Consider the following 25,686-nt stretch of genomic DNA (forward strand, 5'->3'; position numbering starts at 1 on the left):
ATAGCGTTATACGATATAACGTAATACTATATAACGTTATACGTTACAACGTAATACTATATAACGTTATACGTTATATCGTAATACTATATAACGTTATACGTTATAACGTAATACTATATAACGTTATACGTTATAACGTAATACTATATAACGTTATACGTTACAGGGTGATACTATATATCGTTATAGGTTATAACGTAATACTATATAAAGTTATACGTTATAACGTAATACTACATAAAGTTATACGTTATAACGTAATACTATATAACGTTATACGTTACATGGTGATACTATATATCGTTATACGTTATAACGTAATACTATATAACGTTATACATTATAACGTAATACTATATGACGTTATACGTTATAACGTAATACTATATAACGTTATACGTTATAACGTAATACTATATAACGTTATACGTTATAACGTAATACTATATAATGTTATACGTTATAACGTAATAATATATAACGTTATACGTTATAACGTAATACTATATAAAGTTATACGTTATAACGTAATACTACATAAAGTTATACGTTATAACGTAATACTATATAACGTTATACGTTACATGGTGATACTATATATCGTTATACGTTATAACGTAATACTATATAACGTTATACATTATAACGTAATACTATATAACGTTATACGTTATAACGTAATACTATATAACGTTATACGTTATAACGTAATACTGCATAATGTTATACGTTATAACGTAATACTATATAACGTTATACGTTATAACGTAATACTATATAACGTTATACGTTACATGGTGATACTATATAACGTTATACGTTATAACGTAATACTATATAGTGTTATACGTTATAACGTAATACTATATAACGTTATACGTTATAACGTAATACTATATAATGTTATACGTTATAACGTAATACTATATAACGTTATACGTTATATGGTGATACTATATAACGTTATAACGTAATACTATATAGCGTTATACGATATAACGTAATACTATATAACGTTATACGTTACAACGTAATACTATATAACGTTATCCGTTATATCGTAATACTATATAACGTTATACGTTATAACGTAATACTATATAACGTTATACGTTATAACGTAATACTATATAACGTTATACGTTACAGGGTGATACTATATATCGTTATAGGTTATAACGTAATACTATATAACGTTATACGTTATAACGTAATACTATATAACGTTATACGTTATAACGTAATACTATATAACGTTATACGTTACAGGGTGATACTATATATCGTTATAGGTTATAACGTAATACTATATAACGTTATACGTTATAACGTAATACTATATAACGTTATACGTTATAACGTAATACTATATAACGTTATACGTTACAGGGTGATACTATATATCGTTATAGGTTATAACGTAATACTATATAACGTTATACGTTATAACGTAATACTATATAACGTTATACGTTATATCGCAATACTATATAACGTTATACGTTATAACGTAGTACTATATAACGTTATACGTTATAACGTAATACTATACAACCTTATACGTTACAGGGTGATACTATATATCGTTATAGGTTATAACGTAATACTATATAACGTTATACGTTATAACGTAACACTATATAACGTTATGCGTTATATCGTAATACTATATAACGTTATACGTTATAACGTAATACTATATAACGTTATACGTTACAGGGTGATACTATATATCGTTATAGGTTATAACGTAATACTATATAACGTTATACGTTATAACGTAATACTATATAACGTTATACGTTATATCGTAATACTATATAGCGTTATACGATATAACGTAATACTATATAACGTTATACGTTACAACGTAATACTATATAACGTTATTCGTTATATCGTAATACTATATAACGTTATACGTTATAACGTAATACTATATAACGTTATACGTTATAACGTAATACTATATAACGTTATACGTTATAACGTAATACTATATAACGTTATACGTTATATGGTGATACTATAAAACGTTATAACGTAATACTATATAACCTTGTACGTTATATGGTAATACTATATAACGTTATACGTCATAACGTAATACTATATAACGTTATACGTTATAACGTAATACTATATAACGTTATACGTTATAACGTAATACTATATAACGTTATACGTTATAACGTAATACTATATAACGTTATACGTTATAACGTAATACTATATAACGTTATACGTTATAACGTAATACTATATAACGTTATACGTTATATAGTGATACTATATAACGTTATAACGTAATACCAAATAGCGTTATACGATATAACGTAATACTATATATCGTTATACGTTATAACGTAATACTATATAACGTTATACGTTACGTGATGATACTATATATCGTTATACGTTATAACGTAATACTATATAACGTTATACGTTATAACGTAATACTATATAACGCTATACGTTATATGCTGATAATATATAACGTTATAACGTAATACAATACAACGTTATACGTTATAACGTAATACTATATAACGTTATACGTTAGAACGTAATACTATATAACGTTATACGTTACATGGTGATACTATATATCGTTATACGTTATAACGTAATACTATATAACGTTATACGTTATAACGTAATACTATATAACGTTATACGTTATAACGTAATACTATATAACGTTATACGTTATAACGTAATACTATATAATGTTATACGTTATAACGTAATAATATATAACGTTATACGTTATAACGTAATACTATATAACGTTATAAGTTATAACGTAATACTATATAATGTTATACGTTATAACGTAATAATATATAACGTTATACGTTATAACGTAATACTATATAAAGTTATACGTTATAACTTAATACTATATAACGTTATACGTTATAACGTAATACTATATAAAGTTATACGTTATAACGTAATAATATATAACGTTATACGTTACATGGTGATACTATATATCGTTATACGTTACAACGTAATACTATATAACGTTATACGTTATAACGTAATACTATATAACGTTATACGTTACATGGTGATACTATATATCGTTATACGTTATAACGTAATACTATATAACGTTATACGTTATAACGTAATACTATATAACGTTATACGTTATATGGTGATAGTATATAACGTTATAACGTAATACTATATAAAGTTATACGTTATAACTTAATACTATATAACGTTATACGTTATAACGTAATACTATATAAAGTTATACGTTATAACTTAATACTATATAACGTTATACGTTATAACGTAATACTATATAAAGTTATACGTTATAACGTAATAATATATAACGTTATACGTTACATGGTGATACTATATATCGTTATACGTTACAACGTAATACTATATAACGTTATACGTTATAACGTAATACTATATAACGTTATACGTTACATGGTGATACTATATATCGTTATACGTTATAACGTAATACTATATAACGTTATACGTTATAACGTAATACTATATAACGTTATACGTTATAACGTAATACTATATAACGTTATACGTTATAACGTAATACTATATAACGTTATACGTTATAACGTAATACTATATAATGTTATACGTTATAACGTAATAATATATAACGTTATACGTTATAACGTAATACTATATAACGTTATAAGTTATAACGTAATACTGTATAATGTTATACGTTATAACGTAATACTATATAACGTTATACGTTACAGGGTGATACTATATATCGTTATAGGTTATAACGTAATACTATATAACGTTATACGTTATAACGTAATACTATATAACGTTATACGTTATAACGTAATACTATACAACCTTATACGTTATAACGTAATACTATATAACGTGATACGTTATAACGTAATACTATATAACGTTATACGTTATATTGTGATACTATATAACGTTATACGTTATAACGTAATACTATATAACGTGATACGTTATAACGTAATACTATATAACGTTATACGTTATATTGTGATACTATATAACGTTATAACGTAATACTATATAGCGTTATACGATATAACGTAATACTATATAACGTTATACGTTATAACGTAATACTATATAACGTTATACGTTAAATAGTGATACTATATATCGTTATACGTTATAACGTAATACTATATAACGTTATACGTTATAACGTAATACTATATAACGCTATACGTTATATGCTGATAATATATAACGTTATAATGTAATACAATACAACGTTATACGTTATAACGTAATACTATATAACGTTATACGTTATAACGTAATACTATATAACGTTATACGTTACATGGTGATACTATATTACGTTATACGTTATAACGTAATACTATATAACGTTATACGTTATAACGTAATACTATATAACGTTATACGTTATAACGTAATACTATACAACCTTATACGTTATAACGTAATACTATATAACGTGATACGTTATAACGTAATACTATATAACGTTATACGTTATATTGTGATACTATATAACGTTATAACGTAATACTATATAGCGTTATACGATATAACGTAATACTATATAACGTTATACGTTATAACGTAATACTATATAACGTTATACGTTAAATAGTGATACTATATATCGTTATACGTTATAACGTAATACTATATAACGTTATACGTTATAACGTAATACTATATAACGCTATACGTTATATGCTGATAATATATAACGTTATAATGTAATACAATACAACGTTATACGTTATAACGTAATACTATATAACGTTATACGTTATAACGTAATACTATATAACGTTATACGTTACATGGTGATACTATATTACGTTATACGTTATAACGTAATACTATATAACGTTATACGTTATAACGTAATACTATATAACGTTATACGTTATAACGTAATACTATACAACCTTATACGTTATAACGTAATACTATATAACGTGATACGTTATAACGTAATACTATATAACGTTATACGTTATAACGTAATACTATACAACCTTATACGTTATAACGTAATACTATATAACGTGATACGTTATAACGTAATACTATATAACGTTATACGTTATATTGTGATACTATATAACGTTATAACGTAATACTATATAGCGTTATACGTTATAACGTAATACTATACAACCTTATACGTTATAACGTAATACTATATAACGTGATACGTTATAACGTAATACTATATAACGTTATACGTTATATTGTGATACTATATAACGTTATAACGTAATACTATATAGCGTTATACGATATAACGTAATACTATATAACGTTATACGTTATAACGTAATACTATATAACGTTATACGTTAAATAGTGATACTATATATCGTTATGCGTTATAACGTAATACTATATAACGTTATACGTTATAACGTAATACTATATAACGCTATACGTTATATGCTGATAATATATAACGTTATAATGTAATACAATACAACGTTATACGTTATAACGTAATACTATATAACGTTATACGTTATAACGTAATACTATATAACGTTATACGTTACATGGTGATACTATATTACGTTATACGTTATAACGTAATGCTATATAACGTTATACGTTATAACGTAATACTATATAACGTTATACGTTATAACGTAATACTATATAACGTTATACGTTATATGGTGATAGTATATAACGTTATAACGTAATACTATATAAAGTTATACGTTATAACTTAATACTATATAACGTTATACGTTATAACGTAATACTATATAATGTTATACGTTATAACTTAATACTATATAACGTTATACGTTATAACGTAATACTATATAAAGTTATACGTTATAACGTAATAATATATAACGTTATACGTTACATGGTTATACTATATATCGTTATACGTTAGAACGTAATACTATATAACGTTATACGTTATAACGTAATACTATATAACGTTATACGTTATAACGTAATACTATATAACATTATACGTTATAACGTAATACTATATAACGTTATAACGTAATACTATAAAACGTTATACGTTATATGGTGATACTATATAACGTTATAACGTAATACTATATAACGTTAAACGTTATATGGTAATACTATATAACGTTATACGTCATAACGTAATACTATATAACGTTACACGTTATAACGTAATACTATATAACGTTACACGTTATAACGTAATACTATATAACGTTATACGTTATAACGTAATACTATATAACGTTATACGTTATAACGTAATACTATATAACGTTATACGTTACATGGTGATACTATATAACGTTATACGTTATAACGTAATGCTATATAATGTTATACGTTATAACGTAATACTATATAACGTTATACGTTATAACGTAATACTATATAATGTTATACGTTATAACGTAATACTATATAACGTTATACGTTATATGGTGATACTATATAAAGTTATAACGTAATACTATATAGCGTTATACGATATAACGTAATACTATATAACGTTATACGTTACAACGTAATACTATATAACGTTATACGTTATATCGTAATACTATATAACGTTATACGTTATAACGTAATACTATATAACGTTATACGTTATAACGTAATACTATATAACGTTATACGTTACAGGGTGATACTATATATCGTAATAGGTTATAACGTAATACTATATAACGTTATACGTTATAACGTAATACTATATAACGTTATACGTTATATCGTAATACTATATAACGTTATACGTTATAACGTAATACTATATAACGTTATACGTTATAACGTAATACTATACAACCTTATACGTTATAACGTAATACTATATAACGTTATACGTTATATCGTAATACTATATAACGTTATACGTTATAACGTAATACTATATAACGTTATACGTTATAACGTAATACTATATAACGTTATACGTTATAACGTAATACTATATAACGTTATACGTTATATGGTGATACTATATAACGTTATACGTTATATCGTAATACTATATAACGTTATACGTTACAGGGTGATACTATATATCGTTATAGGTTATAACGTAATACTATATAACGTTATACGTTATAACGTAATACTATATAACGTTATACGTTATATCGTAATACTATATAGCGTTATACGATATAACGTAATACTATATAACGTTATACGTTACAACGTAATACTATATAACGTTATACGTTATATCGTAATACTATATAACGTTATACGTTATATCGTAATACTATATAACGTTATACGTTACAACGTAATACTATATAACGTTATACGTTATATCGCAATACTATATAACGTTATACGTTATAACGTAATACTATATAACGTTATACGTTACAGGGTGATACTATATATCGTTATAGGTTATAACGTAATACTATATAACGTTATACGTTATAACGTAATACTATATAACGTTATACGTTATATCGTAATACTATATAGCGTTATACGATATAACGTAATACTATATAACGTTATACGTTACAACGTAATACTATATAACGTTATACGTTATATCGTAATACTATATAACGTTATACGTTATAACGTAATACTATATAACGTTATTCGTTATAACGTAATACTATATAACGTTATACGTTATAACGTAATACTATATAACGTTAAACGTTATATGGTGATACTATATAACGTTATAACGTAATACTATATAACCTTGTACGTTATATGGTAATACTATATAACGTTATACGTCATAACGTAATACTATATAACGTTATACGTTATAACGTAATACTATATAACGTTATACGTTATAACGTAATACTATATAACGTTATACGTTATATGGTGATACTATATAACGTTATAACGTAATACCATATAGCGTTATACGATATAACGTAATACTATATAACGTTATACGTTACAACGTAATACTATATAACGTTATACGTTATATCGTAATACTATATAACGTTATACGTTATAACGTAATACTATATAACGTTATACGTTATAACGTAATACTATATAACGTTATACATTATAACGTAATACTATATAACGTTATACGTTATAACGTAATACTATATAACGTTATACGTTATAACGTAATGCTATATAATGTTATACGTTATAACGTTATAATATATAACGTTATACGTTATAACGTAATACTATATAACGTTATACGTTATAACGTAATACTGTATAATGTTATACGTTATAACGTAATACTATATAACGTTATACGTTATATGGTGATACTATATAACGTTATAACGTAATACTATATAGCGTTATACGATATAACGTAATACTATATAACGTTATACGTTACAACGTAATACTATATAACGTTATACGTTATATCGTAATACTATATAACGTTATACGTTATAACGTAATACTATATAACGTTATACGTTATAACGTAATACTATATAACGTTATACGTTACAGGGTGATACTATATATCGTTATAGGTTATAACGTAATACTATATAAAGTTATACGTTATAACGTAATACTACATAAAGTTATACGTTATAACGTAATACTATATAACGTTATACGTTACATGGTGATACTATATATCGTTATACGTTATAACGTAATACTATATAACGTTATACATTATAACGTAATACTATATGACGTTATACGTTATAACGTAATACTATATAACGTTATACGTTATAACGTAATACTATATAACGTTATACGTTATAACGTAATACTATATAATGTTATACGTTATAACGTAATAATATATAACGTTATACGTTATAACGTAATACTATATAAAGTTATACGTTATAACGTAATACTACATAAAGTTATACGTTATAACGTAATACTATATAACGTTATACGTTACATGGTGATACTATATATCGTTATACGTTATAACGTAATACTATATAACGTTATACATTATAACGTAATACTATATAACGTTATACGTTATAACGTAATACTATATAACGTTATACGTTATAACGTAATACTGTATAATGTTATACGTTATAACGTAATACTATATAACGTTATACGTTATAACGTAATACTATATAACGTTATACGTTACATGGTGATACTATATAACGTTATACGTTATAACGTAATACTATATAATGTTATACGTTATAACGTAATACTATATAACGTTATACGTTATAACGTAATACTATATAATGTTATACGTTATAACGTAATACTATATAACGTTATACGTTATATGGTGATACTATATAACGTTATAACGTAATACTATATAGCGTTATACGATATAACGTAATACTATATAACGTTATACGTTACAACGTAATACTATATAACGTTATCCGTTATATCGTAATACTATATAACGTTATACGTTATAACGTAATACTATATAACGTTATACGTTATAACGTAATACTATATAACGTTATACGTTACAGGGTGATACTATATATCGTTATACGTTATAACGTAATGCTATATAATGTTATACGTTATAACGTTATAATATATAACGTTATACGTTATAACGTAATACTATATAACGTTATACGTTATAACGTAATACTGTATAATGTTATACGTTATAACGTAATACTATATAACGTTATACGTTATATGGTGATACTATATAACGTTATAACGTAATACTATATAGCGTTATACGATATAACGTAATACTATATAACGTTATACGTTACAACGTAATACTATATAACGTTATACGTTATATCGTAATACTATATAACGTTATACGTTATAACGTAATACTATATAACGTTATACGTTATAACGTAATACTATATAACGTTATACGTTACAGGGTGATACTATATATCGTTATAGGTTATAACGTAATACTATATAAAGTTATACGTTATAACGTAATACTACATAAAGTTATACGTTATAACGTAATACTATATAACGTTATACGTTACATGGTGATACTATATATCGTTATACGTTATAACGTAATACTATATAACGTTATACATTATAACGTAATACTATATGACGTTATACGTTATAACGTAATACTATATAACGTTATACGTTATAACGTAATACTATATAACGTTATACGTTATAACGTAATACTATATAATGTTATACGTTATAACGTAATAATATATAACGTTATACGTTATAACGTAATACTATATAAAGTTATACGTTATAACGTAATACTACATAAAGTTATACGTTATAACGTAATACTATATAACGTTATACGTTACATGGTGATACTATATATCGTTATACGTTATAACGTAATACTATATAACGTTATACATTATAACGTAATACTATATAACGTTATACGTTATAACGTAATACTATATAATGTTATACGTTATAACGTAATACTGTATAATGTTATACGTTATAACGTAATACTATATAACGTTATACGTTATAACGTAATACTATATAACGTTATACGTTACATGGTGATACTATATAACGTTATACGTTATAACGTAATACTATATAATGTTATACGTTATAACGTAATACTATATAACGTTATACGTTATAACGTAATACTATATAATGTTATACGTTATAACGTAATACTATATAACGTTATACGTTATATGGTGATACTATATAACGTTATAACGTAATACTATATAGCGTTATACGATATAACGTAATACTATATAACGTTATACGTTACAACGTAATACTATATAACGTTATCCGTTATATCGTAATACTATATAACGTTATACGTTATAACGTAATACTATATAACGTTATACGTTATAACGTAATACTATATAACGTTATACGTTACAGGGTGATACTATATATCGTTATAGGTTATAACGTAATACTATATAACGTTATACGTTATAACGTAATACTATATAACGTTATACGTTATAACGTAATACTATATAACGTTATACGTTACAGGGTGATACTATATATCGTTATAGGTTATAACGTAATACTATATAACGTTATACGTTATAACGTAATACTATATAACGTTATACGTTATATCGCAATACTATATAACGTTATACGTTATAACGTAATACTATATAACGTTATACGTTATAACGTAATACTATACAACCTTATACGTTACAGGGTGATACTATATATCGTTATAGGTTATAACGTAATACTATATAACGTTATACGTTATAACGTAATACTATATAACGTTATACGTTATATCGTAATACTATATAACGTTATACGTTATAACGTAATACTATATAACGTTATACGTTACAGGGTGATACTATATATCGTTATAGGTTATAACGTAATACTATATAACGTTATACGTTATAACGTAATACCATATAACGTTATACGTTATATCGTAATACTATATAGCGTTATACGATATAACGTAATACTATATAAAGTTATACGTTACAACGTAATACTATATAACGTTATACGTTATATCGTAATACTATATAACGTTATACGTTATAACGTAATACTATATAACGTTATACGTTATAACGTAATACTATATAACGTTATACGTTATAACGTAATACTATATAACGTTATACGTTATATGGTGATACTATATAACGTTATAACGTAATACTATATAACCTTGTACGTTATATGGTAATACTATATAACGTTATACGTCATAACGTAATACTATATAACGTTATACGTTATAACGTAATACTATATAACGTTATACGTTATAACGTAATACTATATAACGTTATACGTTATAACGTAATACTATATAACGTTATACGTTATAACGTAATACTATATAACGTTATACGTTATAACGTAATACTATATAACGTTATACGTTATATAGTGATACTATATAACGTTATAACGTAATACCATATAGCGTTATACGATATAACGTAATACTATATATCGTTATACGTTATAACGTAATACTATATAACGTTATACGTTACGTGATGATACTATATATCGTTATACGTTATAACGTAATACTATATAACGTTATACGTTATAACGTAATACTATATAACGCTATACGTTATATGCTGATAATATATAACGTTATAACGTAATACAATACAACGTTATACGTTATAACGTAATACTATATATCGTTATACGTTATAACGTAATACTATATAACGTTATACGTTACGTGATGATACTATATATCGTTATACGTTATAACGTAATACTATATAACGTTATACGTTATAACGTAATACTATATAACGCTATACGTTATATGCTGATAATATATAACGTTATAACGTAATACAATACAACGTTATACGTTATAACGTAATACTATATAACGTTATACGTTAGAACGTAATACTATATAACGTTATACGTTACATGGTGATACTATATATCGTTATACGTTATAACGTAATACTATATAACGTTATACGTTATAACGTAATAATATATAACGTTATACGTTATAACGTAATACTATATAAAGTTATACGTTATAACTTAATACTATATAACGTTATACGTTATAACGTAATACTATATAAAGTTATACGTTATAACGTAATAATATATAACGTTATACGTTACATGGTGATACTATATATCGTTATACGTTACAACGTAATACTATATAACGTTATACGTTATAACGTAATACTATATAACGTTATACGTTACATGGTGATACTATATATCGTTATACGTTATAACGTAATACTATATAACGTTATACGTTATAACGTAATACTATATAACGTTATACGTTATAACGTAATACTATATAACGTTATACGTTATATGGTGATAGTATATAACGTTATAACGTAATACTATATAAAGTTATACGTTATAACTTAATACTATATAACGTTATACGTTATAACGTAATACTATATAAAGTTATACGTTATAACTTAATACTATATAACGTTATACGTTATAACGTAATACTATATAAAGTTATACGTTATAACGTAATAATATATAACGTTATACGTGACATGGTGATACTATATATCGTTATACGTTACAACGTAATACTATATAACGTTATACGTTATAACGTAATACTATATAACGTTATACGTTACATGGTGATACTATATATCGTTATACGTTATAACGTAATACTATATAACGTTATACGTTATAACGTAATACTATATAACGTTATACGTTATAACGTAATACTATATAACGTTATACGTTATAACGTAATACTATATAATGTTATACGTTATAACGTAATAATATATAACGTTATACGTTATAACGTAATACTATATAACGTTATAAGTTATAACGTAATACTGTATAATGTTATACGTTATAACGTAATACTATATAACGTTATACGTTACAGGGTGATACTATATATCGTTATAGGTTATAACGTAATACTATATAACGTTATACGTTATAACGTAATACTATATAACGTTATACGTTATAACGTAATACTATACAACCTTATACGTTATAACGTAATACTATATAACGTAATACTATATAACGTGATACGTTATAACGTAATACTATATAACGTTATACGTTATATTGTGATACTATATAACGTTATACGTTATAACGTAATACTATATAACGTGATACGTTATAACGTAATACTATATAACGTTATACGTTATATTGTGATACTATATAACGTTATAACGTAATACTATATAGCGTTATACGATATAACGTAATACTATATAACGTTATACGTTATAACGTAATACTATATAACGTTATACGTTAAATAGTGATACTATATATCGTTATACGTTATAACGTAATACTATATAACGTTATACGTTATAACGTAATACTATATAACGCTATACGTTATATGCTGATAATATATAACGTTATAATGTAATACAATACAACGTTATACGTTATAACGTAATACTATATAACGTTATACGTTATAACGTAATACTATATAACGTTATACGTTACATGGTGATACTATATTACGTTATACGTTATAACGTAATACTATATAACGTTATACGTTATAACGTAATACTATATAACGTTATACGTTATAACGTAATACTATACAACCTTATACGTTATAACGTAATACTATATAACGTGATACGTTATAACGTAATACTATATAACGTTATACGTTATATTGTGATACTATATAACGTTATAACGTAATACTATATAGCGTTATACGATATAGCGTAATACTATATAACGTTATACGTTATAACGTAATACTATATAACGTTATACGTTAAATAGTGATACTATATATCGTTATACGTTATAACGTAATACTATATAACGTTATACGTTATAACGTAATACTATATAACGCTATACGTTATATGCTGATAATATATAACGTTATAATGTAATACAATACAACGTTATACGTTATAACGTAATATTATATAACGTTATACGTTATAACGTAATACTATATAACGTTATACGTTACATGGTGATACTATATTACGTTATACGTTATAACGTAATGCTATATAACGTTATACGTTATAACGTAATACTATATAACGTTATACGTTATAACGTAATACTATATAACGTTATACGTTATATGGTGATAGTATATAACGTTATAACGTAATACTATATAAAGTTATACGTTATAACTTAATACTATATAACGTTATACGTTATAACGTAATACTATATAAAGTTATACGTTATAACTTAATACTATATAACGTTATACGTTATAACGTAATACTATATAAAGTTATACGTTATAACGTAATAATATATAACGTTATACGTTACATGGTTATACTATATATCGTTATACGTTAGAACGTAATACTATATAACGTTATACGTTATAACGTAATACTATATAACGTTATACGTTATAACGTAATACTATATAACGTTATACGTTATAACGTAATACTATATAACATTATACGTTATAACGTAATACTATATAACGTTATAACGTAATACTATAAAACGTTATACGTTATATGGTGATACTATATAACGTTATAACGTAATACTATATAACGTTAAACGTTATATGGTAATACTATATAACGTTATACGTCATAACGTAATACTATATAACGTTACACGTTATAACGTAATACTATATAACGTTACACGTTATAACGTAATACTATATAACGTTATACGTTATAACGTAATACTATATAACGTTATACGTTATAACGTAATACTATATAACGTTATACGTTATAACGTAATACTATATAACGTTATACGTTATATGGTGATACTATATAACGTTATAACGTAATACTATATAACCTTGTACGTTATATGGTAATACTATATAACGTTATACGTCATAACGTAATACTATATAACGTTATACGTTATAACGTAATACTATATAACGCTATACGTTATATGCTGATAATATATAACGTTATAATGTAATACAATACAACGTTATACGTTATAACGTAATACTATATAACGTTATACGTTATAACGTAATACTATACAACCTTATACGTTATAACGTAATACTATATAACGTGATACGTTATAACGTAATACTATATAACGTTATACGTTATATTGTGATACTATATAACGTTATACGTTATAACGTAATACTATATAACGTGATACGTTATAACGTAATACTATATAACGTTATACGTTATATTGTGATACTATATAACGTTATAACGTAATACTATATAGCGTTATACGATATAACGTAATACTATATAACGTTATACGTTATAACGTAATACTATATAACGTTATACGTTAAATAGTGATACTATATATCGTTATACGTTATAACGTAATACTATATAACGTTATACGTTATAACGTAATACTATATAACGCTATACGTTATATGCTGATAATATATAACGTTATAATGTAATACAATACAACGTTATACGTTATAACGTAATACTATATAACGTTATACGTTATAACGTAATACTATATAACGTTATACGTTACATGGTGATACTATATTACGTTATACGTTATAACGTAATACTATATAACGTTATACGTTATAACGTAATACTATATAACGTTATACGTTATAACGTAATACTATACAACCTTATACGTTATAACGTAATACTATATAACGTGATACGTTATAACGTAATACTATATAACGTTATACGTTATATTGTGATACTATATAACGTTATAACGTAATACTATATAGCGTTATACGATATAACGTAATACTATATAACGTTATACGTTATAACGTAATACTATATAACGTTATACGTTAAATAGTGATACTATATATCGTTATACGTTATAACGTAATACTATATAACGTTATACGTTATAACGTAATACTATATAACGCTATACGTTATATGCTGATAATATATAACGTTATAATGTAATAAAATACAACGTTATACGTTATAACGTAATACTATATAACGTTATACGTTATAACGTAATACTATATAACGTTATACGTTACATGGTGATACTATATTACGTTATACGTTATAACGTAATGCTATATAACGTTATACGTTATAACGTAATACTATATAACGTTATACGTTATAACGTAATACTATATAACGTTATACGTTATATGGTGATAGTATATAACGTTATAACGTAATACTATATAAAGTTATACGTTATAACTTAATACTATATAACGTTATACGTTATAACGTAATACTATATAAAGTTATACGTTATAACTTAATACTATATAACGTTATACGTTATAACGTAATACTATATAAAGTTATACGTTATAACGTAATAATATATAACGTTATACGTTACATGGTTATACTATATATCGTTATACGTTAGAACGTAATACTATATAACGTTATACGTTATAACGTAATACTATATAACGTTATACGTTATAACGTAATACTATATAACATTATACGTTATAACGTAATACTATATAACGTTATAACGTAATACTATAAAACGTTATACGTTATATGGTGATACTATATAACGTTATAACGTAATACTATATAACGTTAAACGTTATATGGTAATACTATATAACGTTATACGTCATAACGTAATACTATATAACGTTACACGTTATAACGTAATACTATATAACGTTACACGTTATAACGTAATACTATATAACGTTATACGTTATAACGTAATACTATATAACGTTATACGTTATAACGTAATACTATATAAAGTTATACGTTATAACGTAATACTATATAACGTTATACGTTATAACGTAATACTATATAACGTTATACGTTACATGGTGATACTATATATCGTTATACGTTATAACGTAATACTATATAACGTTATACGTTAGAACGTAATACTATATAACGTTATACGTTATGACGTCATACTATATAACGTTATACGTTATAACGTAATACTATATAACGTTATACGTTATAACGTAATACTATACAACCATATACGTTATAACGTAATACAATATAACGTGATACGTTATAACGTAATACTATATAACGTTATACGTTATATGGTGATACTATATAACGTTATAACGTAATACTATATAGCGTTATACGATATAACGTAATACTATATAACGTTATACGTTATAACGTAATACTATATAACGTTATACGTTACATCATGATACTATGTATCGTTATACGTTATAACGTAATACTGTATTACGTTATACGTTATAACGTAATACTATATAACGTTATACGTTATATGGTGATACTATATAACGTTATAACGTAATAGTATATAACGTCATACGTTATATAGTAATACTATATAACGTTATACGTTATAACGTAATACTATATAACGTTACACGTTATAACGTAATACTATATAACGTTATACGTTATAACGTAATACTATACAACCTTATACGTTATAACGTAATACTATATAACGTGATACGTTATAACGTAATACTATATAACGTTATACGTTATATGGTGATACTATATAACGTTATAACGTAATACTATATAGCGTTATACGATATAACGTAATACTATATAACGTTATACGTTATAACGTAATACTATATAACGTTATACGTTACATGGTGATACTATATATCGTTATACGTTATAACGTAATACTATATAACGTTATACGTTATAACGTAATACTAAATAACGCTATACGTTATATGCTGATAATATATAACGTTATAACGTAATACAATACAACGTTATACGTTATAACGTAATACTATATAACGTTATACGTTAGAACGTAATACTATATAACGTTATACGTTACATGGTGATACTATATAACGTTATACGTTATAACGTAATACTATATAACGTTATACGTTATATGGTGATAGTATATAACGTTATAACGTAATACTATATAAAGTTATACGTTATAACTTAATACTATATAACGTTATACGTTATAACGTAATACTATATAACGTTATACGTTACAGGGTGATACTATATATCGTTATAGGTTATAACGTAATACTATATAACGTTATACGTTATAACGTAATACTATATAACGTTATACGTTATATCGTAATACTATATAACGTTATACGTTATAACGTAATACTATATAACGTTATAAGTTATAACGTAATACTGTATAATGTTATACGTTATAACGTAATACTATATAACGTTATACGTTATAACGTAATACTATATAACGTTATACGTTATAACGTAATACTATATAACGTTATACGTTACATGGTGATACTATATAACGTTATACGTTATAACGTAATACTATATAATGTTATACGTTATAACGTAATACTATATAACGTTATACGTTATAACGTAATACTATATAATGTTATACGTTATAACGTAATACTATATAACGTTATACGTTATATGGTGATACTATATAACGTTATAACGTAATACTATATGGCGTTATACGATATAACGTAATACTATATAACGTTATACGATATAACGTAATACTATATAACGTTACACGTTATATCGTAATACTATATAACGTTATACGTTATAACGTAATACTATATAACGTTATACGTTATAACGTAATACTATATAACGTTATACGTTACAGGGTGATACTATATATCGTTATAGGTTATAACGTAATACTATATAACGTTATACGTTATAACGTAATACTATATAACGTTATACGTTATATCGTAATACTATATAACGTTATACGTTATAACGTAATACTATATAACGTTATACGTTATAACGTAATACTATACAACCTTATACGTTATAACGTAATACTATATAACGTTATACGTTATAACGTAATACTATACAACCATATACGTTATAACGTAATACAATATAACGTGATACGTTATAACGTAATACTATATAACGTTATACGTTATATGGTGATACTATATAACGTTATAACGTAATACTATATAGCGTTATACGATATAACGTAATACTATATAACGTTATACGTTATAACGTAATACTATATAACGTTATACGTTACATGATGATACTATGTATCGTTATACGTTATAACGTAATACTGTATTACGTTATACGTTATAACGTAATACTATATAACGTTATACGTTATATGGTGATACTATATAACGTTATAACGTAATACTATATAAAGTTATACGTTATAACGTAATAATATATAACGTTATACGTTACATGGTGATACTATATATCGTTATACGTTACAACGTAATACTATATAACGTTATACGTTATAACGTAATACTATATAACGTTATACGTTACATGGTGATACTATATATCGTTATACGTTATAACGTAATACTATATAACGTTATACGTTATAACGTAATACTATATAACGTTATACGTTATAACGTAATACTATATAACGTTATACGTTATAACGTAATACTATATAACGTTATACGTTATAACGTAATAATATATAACGTTATACGTTATAACGTAATACTATATAACGTTATAAGTTATAACGTAATACTGTATAATGTTATACGTTATAACGTAATACTATATAACGTTATACGTTATAACGTAATACTATATAACGTTATACGTTATAACGTAATACTATATAACGTTATACGTTACATGGTGATACTATATAACGTTATACGTTATAACGTAATACTATATAATGTTATACGTTATAACGTAATACTATATAACGTTATACGTTATAACGTAATACTATATAATGTTATACGTTATAACGTAATACTATATAACGTTATACGTTATATGGTGATACTATATAACGTTATAACGTAATACTATATGGCGTTATACGATATAACGTAATACTATATAACGTTATACGTTATAACGTAATACTATATAACGTTACACGTTATATCGTAATACTATATAACGTTATACGTTATAACGTAATACTATATAACGTTATACGTTATAACGTAATACTATATAACGTTATACGTTACAGGGTGATACTATATATCGTTATAGGTTATAACGTAATACTATATAACGTTATACGTTATAACGTAATACTATATAACGTTATACGTTATATCGTAATACTATATAACGTTATACGTTATAACGTAATACTATATAACGTTATACGTTATAACGTAATACTATACAACCTTATACGTTATAACGTAATACTATATAACGTTATACGTTATAACGTAATACTATATAACGTTATACGTTATAACGTAATACTATATAACGTGATACGTTATAACGTAATACTATATAACGTTATACGTTATATGGTGATACTATATAACGTTATAACGTAATATTATATAACCTTGTACGTTATATGGTAATACAATATAACGTTATACGTCATAACGTAATACTATATAACGTTATACGTTATAACGTAATACCATACAACGTTATACGTTATAACGTAATACTATATAACGTTATACGTTATATGGTGATACTATATAACGTTATAACGTAATACTATATAACGTTATACGTCATAACGTAATACTATATAACGTTATACGTTACAGGGTGATACTATATATCGTTATAGGTTATAACGTAATACTATATAACGTTATACGTTATAACGTAATACTATATAACGTTATACGTTATATCGTAATACTATATAACGTTATACGTTATAACGTAATACTATATAACGTTATACGTTATAACGTAATACTATACAACCTTATACGTTATAACGTAATACTATATAACGTTATACGTTATAACGTAATACTATACAACCATATACGTTATAACGTAATACAATATAACGTGATACGTTATAACGTAATACTATATAACGTTATACGTTATATGGTGATACTATATAACGTTATAACGTAATACTATATAGCGTTATACGATATAACGTAATACTATATAACGTTATACGTTATAACGTAATACTATATAACGTTATACGTTACATGATGATACTATGTATCGTTATACGTTATAACGTAATACTGTATTACGTTATACGTTATAACGTAATACTATATAACGTTATACGTTATATGGTGATACTATTTAACGTTATAACGTAATAGTATATAACGTCATACGTTATATAGTAATACTATATAACGTTATACGTTATAACGTAATACTATATAACGTTACACGTTATAACGTAATACTATATAACGTTATACGTTATAACGTAATACTATACAACCTTATACGTTATAACGTAATACTATATAACGTGATACGTTATAACGTAATACTATATAACGTTATACGTTATATGGTGATACTATATAACGTTATAACGTAATACTATATAGCGTTATAGGATATAACGTAATACTATATAACGTTATACGTTATGACGTAATACTATATAACGTTATACGTTACATGGTGATACTATATATCGTTATACGTTATAACGTAATACTATATAACGTTATACGTTATAACGTAATACTATATAACGCTATACGTTATATGCTGATAATATATAACGTTATAACGTAATACAATACAACGTTATACGTTATAACGTAATACTATATAACGTTATACGTTAGAACGTAATACTATATAACGTTATACGTTACATGGTGATACTATATTACGTTATACGTTATAACGTAATACTATATAACGTTATACGTTATATGGTAATACTATATAACGTTATATGTCATAACGTAATACTATATAACGTTATACGTTATAACGTAATACTATATAACGTTATACGTTATATGGTGATAGTATATAACGTTATAACGTAATACTATGTAAAGTTATACGTTATAACTTAATACTATATAACGTTATACGTTATAACGTAATACTATATAAAGTTATACGTTATAACTTAATACTATATAACGTTATACGTTATAACGTAATACTATATAAAGTTATACGTTATAACGTAATAATATATAACGTTATACGTTACATGGTGATACTATATATCGTTATACGTTACAACGTAATACTATATAACGTTATACGTTATAACGTAATACTATATAACGTTATACGTTACATGGTGATACTATATAACGTTATACGTTATATCGTAATACTATATAACGTTATACGTTATAACGTAATACTATATAACGTTATACGTTATAACGTAATACTATACAACATTATACGTTATAACGTAATACTATATAACGTTATACGTTATAACGTAATACTATACAACCATATACGTTATAACGTAATACAATATAACGTGATACGTTATAACGTAATACTATATAACGTTATACGTTATATGGTGATACTATATAACGTTATAACGTAATACTATATAGCGTTATACGATATAACGTAATACTATATAACGTTATACGTTATAACGTAATACTATATAACGTTATACGTTACATGATGATACTATGTATCGTTATACGTTATAACGTAATACTGTATTACGTTATACGTTATAACGTAATACTATATAACGTTATACGTTATATGGTGATACTATATAACGTTATAACGTAATAGTATATAACGTCATACGTTATATAGTAATACTATATAACGTTATACGTTATAACGTAATACTATATAACGTTACACGTTATAACGTAATACTATATAACGTTATACGTTATAACGTAATACTATACAACCTTATACGTTATAACGTAATACTATATAACGTGATACGTTATAACGTAATACTATATAACGTTATACGTTATATGGTGATACTATATAACGTTATAACGTAATACTATATAGCGTTATAGGATATAACGTAATACTATATAACGTTATACGTTATGACGTAATACTATATAACGTTATACGTTACATGGTGATACTATATATCGTTATACGTTATAACGTAATACTATATAACGTTATACGTTATAACGTAATACTATATAACGCTATACGTTATATGCTGATAATATATAACGTTATAACGTAATACAATACACCGTTATACGTTATAACGTAATACTATATAACGTTATACGTTAGAACGTAATACTATATAACGTTATACGTTACATGGTGATACTATATTACGTTATACGTTATAACGTAATACTATATAACGTTATACGTTATATGGTAATACTATATAACGTTATATGTCATAACGTAATACTATATAACGTTATACGTTATAACGTAATACTATATAACGTTATACGTTATATGGTGATAGTATATAACGTTATAACGTAATACTATGTAAAGTTATACGTTATAACTTAATACTATATAACGTTATACGTTATAACGTAATACTATATAAAGTTATACGTTATAACTTAATACTATATAACGTTATACGTTATAACGTAATACTATATAAAGTTATACGTTATAACGTAATAATATATAACGTTATACGTTACATGGTGATACTATATATCGTTATACGTTACAACGTAATACTATATAACGTTATACGTTATAACGTAATACTATATAACGTTATACGTTACATGGTGATACTATATATCGTTATACGTTATAACGTAATACTATATAACGTTATACGTTATAACGTAATACTATATAACGTTATACGTTATAACGTAATACTATATAACGTTATACGTTATAACGTAATACTATATAACGTTATACGTTATAACGTAATAATATATAACGTTATACGTTATAACGTAATACTATATAACGTTATAAGTTATAACGTAATACTGTATAATGTTATACGTTATAACGTAATACTATATAACGTTATACGTTATAACGTAATACTATATAACGTTATACGTTATAACGTAATACTATATAACGTTATACGTTACATGGTGATACTATATAACGTTATACGTTATAACGTAATACTATATAATGTTATACGTTATAACGTAATACTATATAACGTTATACGTTATAACGTAATACTATATAATGTTATACGTTATAACGTAATACTATATAACGTTATACGTTATATGGTGATACTATATAACGTTATAACGTAATACTATATGGCGTTATACGATATAACGTAATACTATGTAACGTTATACGTTATAACGTAATACTATATAACGTTACACGTTATATCGTAATACTATATAACGTTATACGTTATAACGTAATACTATATAACGTTATACGTTATAACGTAATACTATATAACGTTATACGTTACAGGGTGATACTATATATCGTTATAGGTTATAACGTAATACTATATAACGTTATACGTTATAACGTAATACTATATAACGTTATACGTTATATCGTAATACTATATAACGTTATACGTTATAACGTAATACTATATAACGTTATACGTTATAACGTAATACTATACAACCTTATACGTTATAACGTAATACTATATAACGTTATACGTTATAACGTAATACTATATAACGTTATACGTTATAACGTAATACTATATAACGTGATACGTTATAACGTAATACTATATAACGTTATACGTTATATGGTGATACTATATAACGTTATAACGTAATATTATATAACCTTGTACGTTATATGGTAATACTATATAACGTTATACGTCATAACGTAATACTATATAACGTTATACGTTATAACGTAATACTATACAACGTTATACGTTATAACGTAATACTATATAACGTTATACGTTATATGGTGATACTATATAACGTTATAACGTAATACTATATAACGTTATACGTCATAACGTAATACTATATAACGTTATGCGTCATAACGTAATACTATATAACGTTATACGTTATAACGTAATACTATATAACGTTATACGTTACATGGTGATACTATATATCGTTATACGTTACAACGTAATACCATATAACGTTATACGATATAACGCAATACTATATAACATTATTCGTTAGAACGTAATACTATATAACGTTATACGTTACATGGTGATACTATATATCGTTATAGGTTATAACGTAATACTATATAACGTTATACGTTATAACGTAATACTATATAACGTTATACGTTATAACGTAATGCTATATAATGTTATACGTTATAACGTAATACTATATAACGTTATACGTTATAACGTAATACTATATAACGTTGTACGTTACATGGTGATACTATATATCGTTATACGTCACAACGTAATACTATATAACGTTATACGTTATAACGTAATACTATACAACCATATACGTTATAACGTAATACTATATAACGTTATACGTTATAACGTAATACTATATAACGTTATACGTTATAACGTAATACTATATAACGTTATACGTTATAACGTAATACGTTATAACGTAATACTATACAACCTTATACGTTATAACGTAAT

Source organism: Bombus flavifrons, chromosome 17 (assembly GCF_040668555.2).
Source record: "Bombus flavifrons isolate JBK064 chromosome 17, iyBomFlav1_principal, whole genome shotgun sequence".
In the NCBI taxonomy this organism is placed as follows: domain Eukaryota; kingdom Metazoa; phylum Arthropoda; class Insecta; order Hymenoptera; family Apidae; genus Bombus; species Bombus flavifrons.